General features: G+C 40.6%; 1 pseudogene; it reads right to left on the bottom strand.

The window, feature by feature from the left end:
- Positions 1-14,585: 14,585 nt before the first annotated feature.
- On the bottom strand, positions 14,586-14,911 carry LOC118618519 (annotated as a pseudogene).
- Positions 14,912-15,112: the final 201 nt, after the last annotated feature.

Below are 15,112 nucleotides of genomic sequence, written 5' to 3' on the forward strand. Positions count from 1 at the left end.
ATTTTCCCAAACTGATCAAATTTTGTGAAGTGCAATAAGCTCCTAGCACCTAAATATATTTAAGTAGGTAAAGGAGAAAAGATCTTAAAAGGAGTCAGAAGGAAAAGACATGTTACCTAAAAGGGAATAAAATGTAGATTGACAGCCAATGAAAGAGAAAAACGAGTATGATGATACCTTCAAAGAGAAGATATTGGTCAACCTAGAATTCTATACTCAATAAAATAATATCTTTCAAGAAGTAGGGCAAAATATAAACATTCTCGAACAAAAATTGAGAAAACTATACCCGGTGGGTGTTAGTTTTGATATTATACTTGAAAACACACATATTTATTATATATACTCGTGACAAAGGGAGACATATACAAAAGTAAGCAGTTTACTCATAATTTCTCATAAGATCTGCTAAAGAATGTGCTTTAGAAAGAAAGCTAATGATTGTAGAAGGTAGATCTGAGATACAAGAAGAAATTGTGAGCAAGGAAATGAATTAAAATATGCAAAAGCCAAAAAATATTATCAGTGTGAACAATAAAAAGAAGTACAAAATTCAAAATAGACCCCAAATCCGGGACAACAACACATATAATTTGGATGGGTGATTAGGGTTAAAGTACCTTAAGATCAATGCAATGTATGGTATAGGAGGTAGGTAAGTGTATCAATATTCATTCTGGAATGAACAGGCTATGATTAGGTAAGATAGTGATATTAAATTTTACAGGGTATTTGCCAAAAGAAAATAATGTGCTTCTTTTCTTTTCTTTTCTTTTTTTAGTAAAGAGAAAATTAGTAAAGAAAAAGGTTAGGTTAGGTAAAATTTATTTCAAAATAAGATAAGAAAGTACAAAATAAAATATTTTAAAAATAGATCAAATCAAAAGGCCACAATGAAACAGAATAACTTCAAATACACCAGTAATGATAATAAATGTAAATGAACTAAATCTCTACATATAAACAAATATTATCAGACTAAACATATTTTAAAAGATTACAAATTTTAAAGTCAAATATTCAAATTGGTCACATCTGAGTTTGCATGGGACAAAGAGGAGAAACACAGAATCTGAAATCCTAGAAAGGTATGTAAAAGTCAGATTTGACAAATTATTGAATCTTTCTCCTTCTTTTGAGAAGCAAACGAAATTTTGAATTAGAAAGCCCATTTGAGACAGATGTCTCGGTCTCAGTGCTTTACTCTATGCGGTGTGGCTTCCATGAAACTCAAAATAGCTCCAAGTTCACCAACTTGAAATAAACGTGTTAAGGTGGCACATGTTTGTTTATTTTTATTCACCCAAAGTGAATCTGTTTATTTATTTCCCCTACAAGTGGTCATTCCACACAAAGCCATTTACCTAGTGTGTGCAGTAAATAATATTAATGTTATTCATTGTTTGGCTTCATTCCTGGGTTACCGGCATTTTATTAGACTGACATTTTTTGAAGAAAATACCACAGTAGGGTATCTGGTGATGTCAGACCTGGAGCATAGATATAACGGGACAAGGGAGTAAGCAGATGGATTCCCCTCACCCTCCACTCTATCCTCATTACCATCTCTGGCATCTAACCACATCTCCTAATATATATATATATATGTAAACTGGTGTGACCATGGAGAAAATTATTTAAATTCTGTCTAGATTGAAACTTCACAGCTAAGAAATATGTAAATACTATTGGAGAGTTCTACTGAGGGAGAAAAGGGAGGTGGTGTGCAGAGATGAATGGTGGAGGAAGAAGGCCAGGGCTGCAGGTTGGAAAATAATTAAATGAGGTTTAGCCTGGCCTTATGGAGGATGTTGTGCCTGAGAACGGGATCTGTCCTTTTACTCTCGGTTTAAAGGCTTGGGAATGAGGTGATGGTATTTTGTCCCCGTTAATACATGTGACAAAGTTTCCAGGAAAGGCAGGCCAAAGAAGAAATGCAGGGATATATAAAAATGCCCAGTGGAAGAGCAGAGCAGACTTCTGACCCTTGGTGGAACCCTCCCTACGTGGGATCAGAGTAAATGCTTGGACCTGTGCAGATGGGGAATTTGGAAGTCGGCCTCTTCATTAGGACTATGCTGTAGAGTTGTCTTGTGTCACCATCTCCTTGGATTTCCATCGCCTTTGAAAGAAATAGTTCCTTCTCTAACTCAGCTTGTAGCAACTTTCTATTAACCACACCACCGCTCCTTCACGACGCCCACAGAACCTTGAGAGGAAAGGCTTCCTAATTAAGAACGACCCTGAGGTCATAGCCTACAGTGACAGGTCCTGAATAGAGAAAAAGGCAGTGGGCCTTGGGTTGGTGGTTATATAAACAGGAAATTTGAAAATGTCGGAATTTCTTTGTGCTTCAGTTTCCTCATCTGTCAAACGAGAACAATAATCACTAACTCTTATATTCATTAATGCAACATAAAACATGGTGACCAGTAAGAATTCATTATTCCCCAAAATAATAACTATTGTCGTGGTGTGAATATGTACTTTAACTGGTGTCCCTGAGGCGTTCCTAATGCACATGGAAAAACTGAAATAACCTTACTAACTGAGGACTTAGTCTGAAAAGAGTTTAGGAGAAAGTGTCCCAACTTAGCACAGAGAGAAACAAACACAGGAGATTCAGAGCACATGGGATAAGGAAAAGCAGGGACCCCGAGGAGAACAAATAATGGGTGGTGGGGGTCAAGGGTAGTTCAGTACCACCTCAGTGGCCCAGGCTGAGTGTTGGTTAGATTAGGGTTAGAGCTGAGGTGTCAAGCTTGACAAAGCTACGAATGTCACTAGTTGCAGAAAAACAAAACACCAAGCAATGGCTCACACGTTACGTAACACCATTCCTCTTCTCTTGGGAGACTTCCACAGAGTGTAGGCTGTGTATCTAACAAAGTGTTGAAATCATGGTACCTAGAATTAGGTGGGAATACCGAGTTGGAGTGAGTAATGTATAAATAGATGTGTGATTATATTAAAGAATAGAAATATCTTTCTGGCCAGCACTGATAAGAGCCCCTTCATTCTCCATTGAGTTATCAGGATAAACCAGAGTGCTTTGTGCCTATACGATCCAGGCATGAGCTGAAAATACTTCACTTAAAAAAACATTTGCTCTTATCTAGAAAAGTGCAAGTGGTTTTTCTCTATTATTACTAGTTCCCTGTTGGTGGGGGGTCAGGTTCATAGACTCCTCAGGCACTCATCTGAGACCTTTTGTGGGTTCTGATTGACAATTGTTAACTGGATGAGTGAGTTCACAGTCAAGTCTCAGACTTCAATTGTTGGGAACTGAAGATTTCAGGCTTCTCTGCTGTAGCTACTCCAAATCCTCATCGTTTCTGATCATTTAAGTTGGGAGGCAAGGCAGGGAACTGGTTCGTCAGCCAAGTGAGTGTCCTGTGGAGGTACTTTAAAGTCTCAGGCAATTGGAACAGTCTCTTCTCCAAAGGATCCTTCCCCCATGGTGGTGATTGCTTACTCTCTGGCTGTGTCTAAATGCCCTGGAGTAAAAGATTCTGAGAACTACTGGAAAGTTACTTCTGCTCACAGTGCTAACCATGGCCCTTCCACAGAGCAATGAGACCCAGCTGGTTATACAACATATTTAACTGAGGCCGTGTCCCCATGAGTGCTTTCTCACAATGCCGTTTCCAATCAGCAGCTGCAGCATCGCCTGAGAATTCCTTAGAAATGCCTATTCTTGGGCCCCACCCTGACCTGTCCATTCAGAATCTCCTGGGGTGGGCTTCAGCAATGAGTTTTCACAAGTTCTTTAGGGGATTCTGATGCACAGTGGAGTTTGAAGAAACCTGATCTACGAAGACCAATCAATTTTTACTGTTTTAACTGAATTGACCTGCTAAGTATGCTAGACCAAAATTGTGGCTGCATACCAAAAAGTCCTGAATTATTGAAAAGTTTATCAACTATGAAAGTAATTTTTCAAGGGAACTAACTCTCTTCTTATAAACTGGCGCTCCACCTGGAGATAGAGTCTCGGGTCACTGGCGAAAAAATACAAATTAAGAAGAAATAAAAATAAGCACTGCACCAAGTCCCACTTCAGGAATTCTGATGTGATTGGTGTGCTGTGCTGCCCAGGAATCAGACATCACCCCCAGTGGATTTTACTATGCAGCTGCGATGGGCTGATTGCCAAAAACGGCCACAAATTTCCCCCACCCTGAATCCATACCCTTTGCAATGTGCCTTTACTGTTCCTCCCATTAAAAGAAGAAATGAACTCTGACAGTTAGAGTGTCAGCCTGCGGTCCAGAGAGACCCGGGTTCAGTTCCTGCTAAGGGCATGTACCTCAGTTGCAGTCTGTCCCCGGCCCTGGTTGGTCGTGCGAGTGGCAACCACTGGATGTGTCCCTTTCACGTCGATGTTTCTCTCTCGGTCTCTCTCCCTCCCACTCTATCTGAACAAAAAATGGAAAAATGTCCTCGGGTGAGGAAAAAAGGAAAAGTGACATGACCTTGAATATGACCTAGGGACAGGTAGCAAACTTGACATAAGCAGAAACCTGGAGTTTATACATTGGAGCTTGCTCATTTGTTACTTTTGCAACCTAAGACACCATATAAACCAGCATGGAGGGTGAGAGACCATGTTGAGAGAGGCTCCAGTTGGCCCAGCTGTCACCATGATTATCGAAAATACAGCCAGTGCCAACCCACTTGCTAAGCATAAATACGTGAGCAAGGCCAAAAAACATAAGACAAACCTGAACCAAGAACTGATTGGCCGTATTATGAGCTTAATAAAGAGTGACTGTTCTGTCCGACCGGTGTGGCTCAGCGGTTGAGCATTGACCCATGCACCAAGGGGTCGCCAGTTCAATTCCCGGTCAGGGCACATGCCCAGGTTGTGGGCCAAGTCTCCAGTGGGGGGCATGCGGGCGGCGGCCAATCGATGTTCTCTCTCATCGATGTCTCTATCTTGTTCTCCTTCTCCCTTCCTCTCTCTCTAAAATCAATAAAAAGAAAAAATATTTAAGAGTGGCTGTTTTAACCCACTAAGTTCTGAGGGGGTTGGTTAAGCCATCATGGGCAAGTAGAAGATAATGCTTGTGGTCACAGAAGTGGTGACTCCTGAAAGGAGAATCAGGAAGCCGAGGAGATCATTCCCGACAGCCCAGCTGTGGGGTTGCTTGGCTCAGCTCGCCAGGCTCCTCTAGACTCCTCCTTCTGTCCTGGGTGAGATAGTCCAGTTAACTGTCCCTTCCACAAGGCTCCCGATTCACTCGGTCATCACTAAAGGCAGAAGGAGAACTGGACCTTGAGGGAAGCATAAAGAGGTAGAGACCTTCAAAGAAGATATAACACAGACCTGAGTGCAAAATGTGTTTTTAAAGGAGAATATTTATGGTTAAGCATCTGAGACAAAGCTTGGTTTCTGGATTACCCCCAGCAAGGACCAAGGAAAGTTTATGAGATTTTTTATATTGCATCATCACAAAAAAATTTCAATATGTGTAAGGCAGTGTATTCCTTGTCCAGTAGGAAATAAATGATGATTAAGCACAGTCTCTTATCTATAATGCATGATAGTTTTGATAGTCTTCTGCCATTCGCCATAGAATAAATAGGATGACATTGTAACTACTCTGTGTGTGTGGAGGGGGGGGGGCGGTGGTGTAAATTTAACTTCACTCACATCTTGTCCTTAGTTCACTCTCTATCCTCATTATCCCTCCAACTCTATTGTCTAATTGCTGTTGTTTTTAGCTGGGCCTCTAGTCCCCTTAACTTTACTAACTTTTTTGTATTTTCAGGTTTTATCTTGGAATGAACTATTCTAAAAAGCCTATACTAGACTAAATTAGTGGTCCATTTTCTCTTTCTCCTCACTCGAGGATATTTTTCCATTTATCTTCATATAGAGAGGGAGGGAGAAGGAGAGAGGGAGGGGGGAGAGAGAGAGAGAGAGAGAGAGAAACATCGATGTGAAAGAGACACATGGATTGATTGCCTCCCGCACAACCCCAACCAGGGCAGGGGATGAACTGCAGCCAAGGCAAGTGCCCTTGACGGGAATTGAACCCTCGACTCATCGGAGCTCAAGCCAACGCTCTAACCAGAGTCAAACCAGCCAGGATAGTGGTCCATCTTCTATTTGTATCCTGTATTTACCTTTATCATAATGCTTTTCGCTTATATTAAGATGACTCTATGAGCAGCTTCAGAGTAGGATGTATGTCTTATCCATTGTTAGGAAAGCATTTGACTGCAAGTGACAAAGACATGACTAGCAGAGCCTTAAAAAATAAAAGGTTTCCCCCCTCCCAGAGTTCAAAGGACTCTGGAGGCAGGCACATGGTGGCTTTGATTTGTATTGTTTCCACTACCAACAGGAATTTTGGCTCTTTCTACCTTCCTGCTTCAAGATGTTTGAGTAATAATTGATTTCATTCTTTTTTTTTTTTAAATTGATCTTCATGGGTGCAGTATAGCTGCTGTGCTTCCAGGTATCATGTCTACAGGTAAGTCAGGAAAAGAGGAAAAGGAAATACCATTTGGTTTATACTTCTTTTCATGAAAAAAAAAAAAAGTCTTTTCAGAAATTGCCTAGGAAAAGCCTGATTAGGTCTCCTAATTCAGAAATGTGTCTTACCATCGTCCCTTGCGGCAAGGGTGCAGAGAAGCAAGTAAGTGCAGAGTGCTTGTTATGTGTTCTGCATGTGTGTTGAAAACTATATGAAAGAACTGCATTTTGGATAAAAGAAGATAATACCAAACTTCTTCCTTTAAGGGTCCTTGACTTGCACATCATGAAGACTACAAAGGTATTTGGCCACATGACTATCTTGCCTGACTCATTTGTGACAACACTAATAAAGCCCATGGATTCACATATTTAACTTTTCATGAGATGTGTATCAGTCATGTAGGTGGTGCAGATGGAGTGGTGATGGAATCCAGCCATCCTCTGGTCTAAATGAGGGGCTGTAAAGTTATATCAACTTTAGGAAATTTCATATGGACATTTAAAATGTCTACCTACCATTGTTTTACTGACCAAGATTTGGAATTCACTGACAGATGCAGTCATCAGTCTGATAAGAGATCAAAATATAACTATTATGACTGAAAAATATTAGTTCAAGAAAGTGCTGTCTATGTATTATTCAATATGGTTTCCTTGACTAGAACGTACATAGGAGTTACAGATACTTGGGGAAACACCAGCATCCCCCATGGGGCATGATCCCACTAAAAACTTACATTGTTCAAGAGATGAAAATGAATGCTCTTTGCTGGCAGGCAGATCCCACAGGGCAGGACCTGAGCCAAGCATACTCAGCTTCTTCTGAACTCACCAGTTAGCCGAGTCTTTGCTCCAGGGGAGGAATGGGTAAGGGGGCTGAGAGAAGCCAGATTGCTACTCAAGTAGGAATCTGTGCCTCCCCAGTGGGCCACAATGTGAAAATGCTCTCTTACCTCCTGGTCTAAGTACACCAATCATCCCTTTTCTCTAACACCTGTTGCTAAACGAGCCAGGTGTAAGGGACTTAGAGCTGAGGGGACTCCATGGTAACAGCGTAGAGAACTCTGTGGCAGATGGAATATATTTAACCAGAGAGTGTTTGCTAGTGGCACCTTGCAAAAGTAAATAATTGATGGTGGTGGCAATGATGAAAACATGAGTAATGATTCTACTCTGGAACTTCCTCGAGAAATGAGGACAGATGGATTTTATTTTTAGTAAAAATGGAAAGGGGGGGGGGTAAAAATGGAAAATCAAAACCAGAAGCATTAAAGGATATAAATTAAGAGAAAAATAAACAATGTGAGAGGGTATGATGAAAAAATTACTGGCCAGGACAATTTGGTACTGACCTCTGCTTAGAGCAGTATTTCTCAATGTTTTTCATTATTGCCTCCCCTAAGGAGACTTTTTAGACTTTCTCATATTAATTTTACCTCCCCTCTCCCCATGAAATTCTTATTCCGCAGAAATACTGTGTATCTGTTCATTTACTGCAGCTCTTTGGAGGGCCACAAGTCATTGTAATATCTAAGAATTTTGTACACATCCCCAAGAACCAATTTTCTCCCCTTTGGAGGAAGTATGCCCCCATTAAGAATGTATGTTTTAGGATAATAACACATATTTTATTCTATATTCTGGGCCCATTCCTTCAGAACTTTTGGGTTCCTTATAAAGAGACTTGAAAAACATGACCTAGGAAAAAATTAAGAATTGTTTTAGTGAAATGATCAGAAATGATCAGGTTTTTTGGGGGGGTGTTTTTTTTGTTTGTTTGTTTTTTTAACAACCCACTGTTACCCATCTAAATATTAACAGCCAGGTAGGTTTTATGTTTAATGATATTCAGTCAATTGACACACCTTGTTCCAGCAACTTACATTTCTTCATATTATCACTTTACACAGAGGTAAACCGTGAATCAGGCAGGCAAGAAGTCCTGAAACTTAAAAAAAAAAAAAAAAAAAACTTAAAAAAAAAAAAATCCCGATTCCAAGTTTACCATCCTTTAAAACCAATTTAAAAGTTGATGGAAACGACGGCGGTTAGTCTACGTCAAACTTGTACCACCAGTCCCTACATTAAAGCATATATCAGCTAGCTACTGCTGCATAACAACCTACTCCAAAATTTAATCTTTTAAAAAAAAATTTTTAAATTAATTTTTAGAGAGAGGAAGGGAGAGGGAGAGAGAGGAGAAACCCCAATGTGAGAGCGGAACATCAGCCGGCTGCTTCCTGCACACCCCTCCAGGGAATCTAACCCGCAACCTGGGCCTGGGCCATGACCGGGAATCGAGCCAACAACCTTTTGGTGCATGGGATGACACCCAAATAACTGAGCCACACCAGCCAGGGCCAAAATTTAGTACCTTAAGATAATAAACATTTATTATTGCTCATAAGTCTCAGGTCAGCAGTGTGTACTTGTAGCCTTGGCTGGGCTCACTCATGCTTAGTAGGCAGCTTTAGATCAAGGCGACATCTCTGATGATCCCAGCCGGGCTCTCTCACATGTTTGGGGGCTGCCTGGCTGAAGGCTGGTGTGGGAGGCCCTCACCTGATACAAATGGGCTCTCTTCCATGTCATTTCTCTTCCTCCAGCAAGCTAGCCTGGTGTCGGGTATTCATTAAAGGTTGTGACACTACACAAGTAAACTGAGTAGGTTTTATGATCTTAAAACAAATGAAAAAAAAAAAAAGAAAATTAGAAGTAAAGGAACAAATGGAACAACATTAATGCCATAAGTATTGATTTCTTTGTGAAAAAGAGAAACAGACTAGCATGCTAGAAAAGGCATTCAATTAGGAATTAGACACTCGATTTCTTAACTCTTCCAGGATGTAACTTCACAGAAATATCCCATACTCTGTCTCAGTTTGTTTATCTGTAAAGTGAAAATATCTTTTCTTCCCATCTCCTAAGCTTGTCATGATGACCAAAAGAGATTTTTTAAACTGTGAAGCTCTATACAAACATGACATATTGTCCCAGTATTCTATATATTTGCTACTTGAATTCCTTTTCCTGATTGTTATGAATTGATAGGCAGGGGCTCTCTGTTACCTGACTAAAGGATAGAAGAAACTGTTCTGCAGGAAGAATAGGATGCTTTGTTTTAACACACGGCATTGTCAGTAAAAGGCCAACTGACCTTGGCAAACATATGAACTTGGGGAAGCCATGTGACCTCTGGCCCTTAATTTTTTTTTCAGGGTAAAATCACAGTAGTAGAATTGAACATTTCTAAGATTTTTTTCCATCATTCAGATTCTAAGTGAAATGATCTTTCATTGCAACAAATTAAAACCTACTGTTTGTGTTGGTAAAGTGAAAAAGAAGAAAGCAGATAGAATTTTTTTCTGACTCAGACAGTCTGATGGATTAAAGCAGTGGTCCTCAACCTTCCTAATGCCACGACCTTTTAATACAGTTCCTCATGCTGTGGGAACCCCCAACCATAAAATTATTTTTGTTGCTACTTCATAACTGTAATTTTGCTACTGTTATGTTTTAGGCAACTCCTGTGAAAGGGTCATTCGACCCCCAAAGGAGTCACAACCCACAGATTGAGAACCGCTGAATTAAAGGAAATAAAAGGAGTTTTCCTAACTGAGAATGAACCTTTAAGGGTACGAAGCAGGAGAGATGGACAAAGAGAAATGGGTGGGAAGGACAGTAAGGAGGGAGAGAATTGAAGAGTAGGAATGGCAGGCAATAGACATAGGATTAGCAGTAATAGTCATAGGTCTTAAACTAAAGTTCTGCCAGTGGGCACCCAGGTAGGTTTTGCAAAGCCAACATGATATTCAAACTTTTTTTCTTTATTGATTTCAGAGAGAGAGGAAGGGGGAGAGAGAGAGAGAGAGAGAGAGAGAGAGAGAGAGAGAGAGAGACGGAAACATCAACGAGAGAACATCAACTGGCCGCCCCTTGCATGCCCCCACTGGGGATTAGGACCACAACCTGGGCATGTGCCCTGAAAGGGAATCAAACCAGCGACCTCTTGGTACATGGGTCAATGCTCAACCACTGAGACACTCTAGCTGGGCATCTTTTTTTTTTAATGGAATGCCATTAGTTGGGATGAACATTCTTCATTTGGCTGTGGTTCCTACCTCCTACCCAAACACAACTTCATGTTACCTGCTTGGTTCCTTTTAGGAATCTGAGTTTGCAATCCCAGGTTATTAATGAGAAATAATTAAAATATGACTACCTTCCTTCAGACAATATAGGCTCTACACTCCAATAGCCTCAGCCATATACTGAATGAACAAGTCACTTAGTCTCTGTCTCTATTTCCTCTAAATTACAAGCAGTAACATCTAACTTAGGCGGTTTTGAGAGAGTGAATGGGTTAGCAGGTCTGAAATGCAGAGCAAAGTACTGGCACAAAGAAGGTACTCAATCAGTCTTCATTTTTCCTATTTTCTGTCCATTTCTGTCCTGCCCCTTTTTGTCCAGTCTCTCTCCTCTTTCTTTCTCATGTTTCTCCTTCTTCTCTCCTGTCCCTGCCTCAGAGACTCACATGTCAGGGACTCCTGAGCTCAGCTCCTACTCCTTAGAAAGGACCTTCTTGCCCTGGCCAGTTTGGCTCAGCGGTTAGAGCGTCGGCCTGCGGTCCGGAGAGACCCGGGTTCGGTTCCCGCTAAGGGCACGTACTTTGGTTGCAGTTTGTCCCTGGCAGCCACTCGATGTGTCCCTTGGAAAGGACCTTCTTCCTCCTCCATTGCAATGGGTCCCCACCCCACCCCACCCCCACCCTAGTCTACCACAGGGTCCACACTGCAGTGACAAGTTGAAAAAAAAAAAAAAACGGGCTCTCTTTGCTGGACTTGGGGCTTCTAGAATCACGTTCACATCCATGAACATAAGTTCCATTCCAAAATAAGTTTTCTAAATACCAAGAAGAGAGACAAAAAGTGATTTGAAAAACATTTCTACTTAAGAAGATAAAACCGTCTGGCAGCTGCACCAACTTACCTACAATATCAAGGGAAGTTATTTGAATTACTTGACTCTCTTCTTCCAGCTGAAATTGTTTGATATGACCAATAGCAACACATAAATGCAAAAGCAGCTCGAGTTCTTGCTTTCAAGTGGTGATTTTCTTGAATAATCTTGCTCTTAGTGCCAGTTGAATTGCTTCATTTGCTTTGTGATGGGGCTGCTCCTTATGTAAAGCTAATGGTGTGAAGTGATTTACAGACATGCAACCTGGGTTCCTTTTAACGGTTTCTAAAATAGTCTAGAAGGTTGCTGTAACCATTAATGAGACTCCTTTTAATTTTTTATTTCATGGGTTGTCTGTTCTTGCTACAGGGGCCTTTTCTGGGTAATTGATTGTCATTTTCAATATACTCTGCAGCTTGAGATTTATGCTTGTTCACACTCTTTGGGAACCATTTTTGTCTCCGTTCTTTCCCCTTTATCATTTTAGATGTGTGTGTGTGTGCTCTTCTTGAAGAACACAATTAAAAATCAAGTTTAGACCCTGAAACATGGAAGTAGGGCACCGACTGACATCCCTCAGAAGAGAGGTTGGGGGTGGGAAGAGATAAGCCACAGAACTTATATACATGTATACATAACCAATGGACAAGGACAACAAAGCTGCGGATTGGGGGGGGGGGCGATGGGGAGGAGGGTGTCAATGGGGTAAAAAAGGAGAAACATCTGTAACAACAACAACAAATTTTTTTTTAAATCAAGTTTACTCAACATGTGAGGTGGTGAGATGTCCTCCCTACACCCCATCTGAATGGCTTTGAATCTGCCCTCAGGGGTAAAACCTTGCTACTCAGGTTTGCAACCCCAGCATAAAGCTCAACATAGAAATACTGCAAAAGGGAAACATGGCCCTCCTGACAGCTAGGACGCGATGTTCCTCCCTGAACATAAAGCCTGCTCATACACACAAACAGAACAGAGGCAAGGCCACTTGGCACCCACAAAAAATGATTAACTATGGCCCCCTCTGACTTTAACCTAGGCCTGCATTAACCTTTCTGCTTTTTAGAGAAAAATTATTCAGACACCCCAGCTTGGACAATACTCACCAAGAATGGGCTCCTGTCTCCTTAAACCCACCTTAGATTCATCCAACATGAACCCGAACCCCGTAAGAAGCCCCTTGCAGCTCCCCCTACTGAGAGGCCCCATGGCTCCTCAGGGTGTGTTCTCTTTGCTGCAGCAAGCTAAGTAAATCTCACCTTGTTTGACTCAAGATCTGTCCCTGAGGGGCTTTGGCCAGTGATATTTAACAGTAGGTTTTTAATAAATGCTTCATTAATAAATTCTTTAAAAACCATCAAATTTTATGGCACAGAGATTCTTCCTTTCCAAACGTCCTCTAATAGGGTCCATGCACCATGCTCTCCTACCTTCCTACTGGCCCCGCATCGCCTTTTTGCCCCCTTCCTAAGTCTGCCAACCTGGGATGACACCTCTTTCTCTTTTCTAAGTCACAGGTTCTTCATTTATAAAATGGATATTCATTATTACATATACTGCCATAGAAAGTGCTAGTTTCCTGCCAATATCCGTTTTTTCTATATTCCATAGACATTGATTAAAAAGGTTTAATATTGAAAAATTAAAAACCTAAACTAAAAAATAGGAAGGAGTATGATGACCACTATACACCTATTATCATTTTAGCCATTGTTAACTCGTGACAAATCTGGTTTCATCTGTCTCCCTCATCCTAACACCACCATATTATTTTGAAGCCAATCCAAGAAATATCATCCATTATGTTATTTTATTCATAAATGTCATATGTATTTCTAAAAGATAAGGACTTTTCTCCAACGTATGACACTTAAAAAGTAATATAGTTCATATCGCCCAGCCAGTGTGGCTCAATGCACCAGGAGGTCTCCAGTTCGATTCCTGGTCTGGGCACATGCCCAGGTTGTGGGCCCAATCCCCAGTAGGGGGGCATGCAGGAGGCGGCCAGTCAATGTTCTCTCTCATCAATGTTTCTATCTTTCTCTTCCCCTCTCTCCAAAATCAATAAAGGAAAAAAAATTTATTATATACGGTATATATTGTTTTTCATATCATCCAATATCCCATCAGTGTTTGATTTTGCCTCAGTGCTTCCTAACTTTCTTTGTTTAAATCAAGATCCAGAAAAGGTTTATTGTATTGGCTGACATAGTCTAGTCCTTGAAATATTTGTCCTGGAAATATTCATTGAATAAACCAGGTATTTTGTCCTGTTTGGTTTCTCATAGTCTTGATTTTGATGACCAGTTTTACCTAAATGTTGTTTAACCTGTTCCTTTGTTTACTGTATTTCCTAAGAATTAGTATTTAGACCTAAAGGCTAAATAAAAATAGGTTTGAGTTCACAGAAAGATTTTTTTATAGTGGTGGTATGTACTTCAATTAGGAAGCTTTTAAAAATTATTATTATATTAGCAGGTATTGATGACCATTGCCTAGGTCAGTATATATACAATTTTTAGGAACTGCAAAATGTCAGTATTCTGATTCTATTATTTCCTCTTCATTTGTTAACTAGAATATGTTACCATGAACACATCTAAAAAGTGAAACTCCCTTTAACCAACTGTTCAAAGACATGAAATATAGTTTATATTAAATTGATTTCCAAGCAATAATTTATTTCCTAACTATATCCAAAAGCAACGAAAGAGATGTTTAAGTCTACTATTTGGTTTTGGAGTTTGAAATAACTAATGTGTTTCAATCCATTTTTTTTTTAAGTTAATGGTCTTTTTATTGAAAATAAATAAATAACAACTTGGAATGGATGTAAGCTATAATTTCTCGAACAGCAACATTGATGGTTGTGCTGAAGTCCGCAGCTGCAGCCTACCACTGTTAGCTCCAAGTCCTGGTTCAGAAGGTATTTAAAACAGAGAGTCCAAAGATGCTCCCTTGGTAAAAGTTTATTTTTAAAAATGTGTGTGGATGATGACAGCCTGATACCCATTTTTCTCTAGTACAATGCAGACAATTCTAAACCAGCACACCTGGGCATGCACCAGGGCGTGTCGCGGCCATCACAGGTCGGGGCACATGGCAGTGCACCAGGGAGTAGATCTTAGTTCTGCAGTCATCATCGGGACAATTCTTCGTAGACGACCTGTCCATCTCCATCAGTATCTGCTTCTCTGATCGTTTCAGCTACTCCTTCACCTGTGAGTTTCTCTCCTGGGTTTGTCATACATGACATCATTCTGCGTCACTGGCATGACCATTGCCATCCTTGTCAAAGACTTGGAATGCCTTGTGGATTTTTTCTTCATTGTCTGTATTCTTCATTTTTCTAGCCGTCATAGTAAAAACTTCTGTGTAATCAATGACGCCATTACTGTCAGCATCCACTTCATTGATCATATCCCAAAATTCAGCTTCTGTTGGGTTCTGACCCAGTCACCTCATGACAGCTGTATTAATGGTCTGAATGTCCTATTTTTGATCAGTGACTCAAGAGTTTTCTCTGGAGACCTTTTTTTTTTTTTTTAATCCTCACCCGAGGACATATTGCATTCATCTTCAGATAGAGCAAGAGGGAGAGAGGGAGGAAGAGAGAGAGAGAGAGACAGTGACGAGAGAGAGACACATTGACTGGCTGCCACCCAC

This window comes from Molossus molossus, unplaced genomic scaffold (assembly GCF_014108415.1).
Source record: "Molossus molossus isolate mMolMol1 unplaced genomic scaffold, mMolMol1.p scaffold_m16_p_6, whole genome shotgun sequence".
NCBI lineage: Eukaryota > Metazoa > Chordata > Mammalia > Chiroptera > Molossidae > Molossus > Molossus molossus.